Source organism: Rhinoraja longicauda, chromosome 31 (genome assembly GCF_053455715.1).
Source record: "Rhinoraja longicauda isolate Sanriku21f chromosome 31, sRhiLon1.1, whole genome shotgun sequence".
In the NCBI taxonomy this organism is placed as follows: Eukaryota; Metazoa; Chordata; class Chondrichthyes; order Rajiformes; family Arhynchobatidae; genus Rhinoraja; species Rhinoraja longicauda.
This window is the reverse complement of record NC_135983.1, coordinates 12,378,936-12,384,935: the sequence shown is the minus strand read 5'-3', so window position 1 is coordinate 12,384,935 and position 6,000 is coordinate 12,378,936.

Sequence of the window (6,000 nt, the reverse complement as noted above, 5' to 3'; positions counted from 1 at the left end):
TAGCAATGTTTATTTTTTATTACTGCCAGCTAAAAATACCAGAGGCTGCATGCTACATTGTTGAAAAGAGTATCTTGGCACAAATATCAATAGAAGCAATTGCTTGTCACTTGTGTAGAGAGAAACTGCAGATGCTGGTTTAAACCAAAGACAGACACAAAGAGCTGAAATAACTCAGCGGGACAGGCAGCATCTCTGGAGAAAAGGAATAGGCAATGTTTCGGGTCAGTCTGAAGAAGAGTCTCGTCCCGAAACATCGCCTTTTCCTTTTCTCCTGAGATGCTCCCTGACCCGCTGAGTTACTCCAACTTGTGTCTGTCTTTTGCTCCTCACTTTTAACAGCCACCTGCAGTGAAAGTAGAAGCTATGTTCTTAACAGATAATGGTGTCTGATTACTGCAGGGAGGTTACATATAAACTGTCATGTGCCCCACCCCTCCAAAAAAAAATGTTTTCCCCCCATACAGCTTTTTTCCTGCTTGTCAATTTCCAAAGTAACTTTTAAGTTGTTCTCCAATTCTCTGCCAATAACGTGTTATAACTTTTCTCCCAAATAATACAAGTAGTATTTCTTTAATTTATCACGGGCGTTATATCCAATTAGGGTTATGGGAACAGGTTGCTCATTCCAATTCTTGCCCCAGCCTCGGTTTCTTACCTGAAGTGTCCGAACCTGTGATTTTAAGGGGGAAAAAAACCCTTAATTCATGTTATCAGTTACAGAATTAGCCCATTTACCTATTTGATTGTGACCAGTGTTATCAACAATTGAACGGTTCCAGTCATTCCGGGGCAGTTGTAGAACGGTTTGGAAGTACAAAACATACATAACGGGGATTTTACAACAGAATGAACATGTGCATCAATGAAGTGCAATAGCCGGCTGTGACCCATGTAGAGTTGTCAGTGGAACCCACTGTGTGGACTCACTGCGCTCCCTGGCGGCCTCTGCCCAATACACCGGCCACTCCGAACACAATTGAGTCATTTATTCACAAAATGCTGGAGTAACTCAGCAGGTCAGGCAGCATCTCGGGAGAGAAGGAATGGGTGACGTTTCGGGTCGAGACTCTTCTTCAGACTGAAGAAACATCACCCATTCCTTCTCTCCCGAGATGCTGCCTGACCTGCTGAGTTACTCCAGCATTTTGTGAATAAATACCTTCGATTTGTACCAGCATCTGCAGTTATTTTCTTATACAATTGAGTCATCTTTTAATTGACCCCACACTAAATAAAATGCACAAACCTACTTTAAAGTGGAAATTTAAACAACACGAGAATCTAATACAAATAAATTTGCGACCTTCAGTGTTTGTTTCAAGAGGGGGGGGTTCCCCCAGTGTCACTTTTAAAAAAAACTATCCTGCATCATACAACGCAACTTTGAACGAAATTGCAATGGGGATTATCTAAATGAACCTTGGGGGTTGTTGAAGAGAAAGGCAGTTGGCTACTTACCCGTGAAGGGCGCCCCGGAGCCGAGCTCCCCATCATCTCTGCGGCCAACCCCACACTGGGACATGCAGAGACAGGCTGACCAGGTGATGGCCAACGATAGCATGGTCCGACCCATGGTTGCTGTGACTCGGCGCGGTCGGACAACTACGTACAGCAAACACTTATACACGACAAAGTCAGGGATAGGTGCTGAGGGTGACCGGCTCCATGCTGCTGAGGGCTGCCAGGTTGTGCAGACACACACTGGTAAGATGTTGCAAGAGTCCAGTCCAGGGAAGGTCCCGCCAGCACCAGCACATTGGGTGGGAGACTGTCCCCAACCAACCAGCACTCGTGCCGAGCCAAACTCCCCGCCTGCCCGTGTCTAACCCGAGGGAAGCACCTCCCAGCTGGTCCCAGCTCAGTTGGAACTGGGGTGGGACTAACACGGGACACTCACTGCGAGCACAAATTCCGTGCGTCAAAGACCGAGGTGTCGAGGAATCACCGATGCTACCCGCCGAACCAACCAACGAGAAAGTTTGCAAAATCTTTATTGCACAGTGTATTTAATGCAGAATTACTGTTACAATTTGTTTCGTTGGGTTGCTGTTGTTTAAATTAACTAAATTATTGCATCGTATGGGAGGCGCATTCCCAATCTCGTTGTACCCCTGTACAATGACAATAAAGATATATTGTATTGTATTGTATTGTATCATCCCGAGACTGGTCCACGTTCCCCTAAATCACTGGAGCTAGTTACTACACCTGTCCTCTGTTCTGCGCCCGACTGCAAGTTTTACAATACTGAGAGCGGAACGGAGTTAACATTTCACTTGGAGAATTTAATTATGTTCCTCTCTTCAGAGACGTCCCACGTGGCTGGGGGCTTTTTTTTCTCCCTCAAACACTTTTCAGTTTTATTTTGTTAGTGGTATTCATTATTATAAACGCGCCTTATCTTCATTATAATGAAGGTATCACAAAATGCCGGAGTGATCCGCGGGTCAGGCAGCATCTCGGGAGGGGAGAGAAGGAATGGGTGAGGTTTCGGGTCGAGACCCTTCTTCAGACTGATGTCAGTGGAGGGAGCGGGACAAAGATATGATGTAGTTGGAGACAGGAAGACTAGTGGGAGAACTGGGAAGGGGAGGGACAGAGGAGCTAACTAAAGTTAGAGAAGTCAATGTTCATACCGCTGGGGTGTAAGCTGCCCAAGCGAAATATGAGGTGCTGTTCCTCCAATTTGCGGTGTGCCTCACTATGATAATGGAGGAGACCCATGACAGAAAGGTCAATTCTGTCATAAGTTTCATTATAATGAAAGTTGGGTTGTTGACAGGCTGATGGATATGAGGGGAAGTAGACACAAAATGCTGGAGTAACTCAGCGGGACAGGTAGCATCTCTGCAGAGAAGGAATGGGTGATGTTTTGGGTCGAGACCCTTCCTCGGACTCAGAAGCAGCTGGTTGGACAACACTGCCTGGGGGCATAAAGTTACGACTAGTATGAAGTTACAACCTCACGGAGTCAGAGACCTCGGTTGCTGTCTACGTGGAGTTTGCACGTTCTCTCTGGGACCGCGTGGGTTTCCTACTGGTTGGAGTGAGGCGTGTGCGTTGGCAGTCGAGTCGTAAATTACCTCTCGTATATGGGTGAATGGGAGAATCGAGGGAGGTTGATGGGAACGTGGGGAAAATAACTGCAGGGACAATGAATGGGAAATGATGAATTGACATTAACTCAGTGGGCTGAAATCGTCTTATTCCCTCTCGTGAAGTAACATGAGATTGGTTAAATGGTAGCTGGGATGTCGTGCACACATCTGCTCTCTTTACTCAAGGAGAGATGTTCTTTAGAGAACATGGAAGTCCATCTCCCTTAGGTCATGGGAGATGGATTTCACCGCATAAACAGAGGAAGCACCGTGTTGCTTTCCCATGCTCACATGAATGAGGTGATCTCATTGACATGTACAAAACTCAGTCCTGACACATGGTCTCCATCTGAAACGTTGATGTTTATCTCTGCACCAACTCCTCGACCCGTTGAGTAACTCCAGCACTGCTCTTTTGCTGGAGATTCTAACATCATGTGCATTCATACAAAATTGTTACAGGTTTGATGTTGGGACTCGCCCTCCAGTCTCCCACCATCACCAGCCCATCCTCCAGCCCCCTCTCCCATATTCCCAATCTCTCGGTTTACATTCTTGAGATTTTACTTTTGATATACAGCGCGGAAACAGGCCCACAGAATCCGTGCCGACCAGCGACCACCCTGTACATTAACACTATCCTACACACTAGGCACAATTTACATTTTTTTACAGAGGGCAATTTTTTTTCCCCACACAAACCAATTACCCTACAAACCTGCACGTTTTGGGAGTGTGGAAGGAACCCGGAGCACCTGGAGGAAACCCACATGGTCACAGGGGGAACGTACAAACTCCATACAGACAGCGCCAGTACTCAGGATTGAACCCGGGTTTCTGGTGCTGAGCCGTTCTCTTCACAACTCCTAAACCTCAAGATGCCGGACCGTATCTCACTCACCCCACCTCTCCTCACTCCAGCACCACTCATCTCTCCATCCCACCAGTCTCTTGCTCCAAAGCTCCACCATTGACGATTGCCTGCTGACCCAGCTTTCCTCCTTACTGCTGCACTGGAGACTGGGACTTCCTCAGCCATACATGGAAATGACCTCAGGTATTTAAGGCCAAGCAGCTGTGAAAACCTTAGTATTACTATCCTACCAAGCCTTGAATTCTGTGTTGACTTTATTGCAGCTGGGTTGGCAGTCAGTTTATTAGATGTTTCTCCCAAGCGCTGGCCGACACTGACCAGTGCCCGCAGAGTGTGTCCATGGTCACTGGAACAACCTGGGAAAAGACATGGACTGAAGTCCACCATCAGGTCAAAGGTTCAGCCACATTCATACAACCCAAGCTTCTGAGGAAAACACAATAACGCTGGTGGTACAAGTGGCTGGAAATTACTTGGCCAAATCTAATCATGGAACCATCAATGATAAAGATTGTGCAGTATTGGCAAATAAGCTGCGAAACAAGAGATGGGTGCCCTGAAGTTCCAGTAACGTGGTCTTGCCAACCCTGACGTGTTCAACAGGAATTGCAAAGCTGGTTACTTGTTTCCCATGAACACTCACAACCAGAACTCATAGTCAAAACTTTCTACAGTTCACCATGAAATCTCCTTCTTCGTTTAATGCGGTAGCTTCCTGCTGTGAATAAACCCAGTTATAATCTCGAAATCGGCCAGGCGTGACTGCTTTGTCTTTCCTGGGATCTGTGATTTGAAATTGGCAGCAACTTCTATCATCTTCAGTTATTTTGTCAGTCGTTCCCCAATCAAAATGCATTACTTTCAACACAGTTTTATGCGGACAAGAAAAGAATGACATCTTTGGTTACCATAAATCAAATGGTTTCTGACAACTTTCAGATCTGATTGTATATTTCTGTGAAACTGACACACATCAGTTGATGAGATGCCCATTAAGCTGAAGGGTCACTTGGATGAAAACAGTCCAATTCGGAGTACATCAGTAGACCTCTCCTCTGAAACATATGAACTGGGCTCTTGCCCGTTTATTGTCACTGTTAATGAATAACTCATAAGTTCCCATGTGTAGATATTTCCATAATCTGCCATTTAATCTAGTAAAGATGTAGATGGCAACATGTTCTTGCTAGAGCTGCCCTGGGTTTAGTGTATCCCCCACTGTGCCTGTGGGAGAGAGTGATGATGCTCTTTCATCAAAACCTGTATCCATTTTGTCAGAAAGAAAACAAAAGCATATGTAGGGTTCAGGAAACTGAAATCTGGCAGGGCCCTTGTGGAATGTAAAGGATGCAAGAATGAATGGGGAATCAGGAGGGCTAAAAGGGTCCGTGAAATGTCTTTGGCACTTAGGATTGAGGAGAATCCCAATACATTTTGTAAGTATATTAGGAACAAGATGGTGAATGGGGAGAGAGTGGGACTATTCAAAATCAAATGAGGGAATGTATGCTTGGAGCCAGAAGATATTGTCAAAATGAGTACTTCACATCAGTGTTCACCAAGGAAAGGGACATGGATGATGGTGAGATCAAGGAGGGGGTTGTGGTGTTATTCTGGAGCATTTTGGTATGAAGGTGGAGGAGGTGTTGCTTCTGTTTGAGAACATTAAGGTGGATAAAGGACAAAGGTCCTGATGGGATCTATCCCAGGACATTGAGCAAAGCAGGGGAGAAGTTCACTCTGCCTTCGATAGACATCTATTTAGCCTTCGGGGTGAGATGCCAGAGGACTGGAAAATAGCCAATGTTGCTCCTTTGTTTAAGAAAATCAACAGGGATCATCTAGAGAATAAGAGAGCAGTTTGCCTCACACCATTGGCTGGGAAATTATTGGAGAAGTTTCTTATTGATAGGATTTACTCGCATTTGGAAAATCAGCATGGATTTGTGTGGGAGAGGTGCAATCTCACAAATTTGGGGTATTTATTGAGGAATTGATGATTGAAGAGGGTAGGGCAGTGGATGT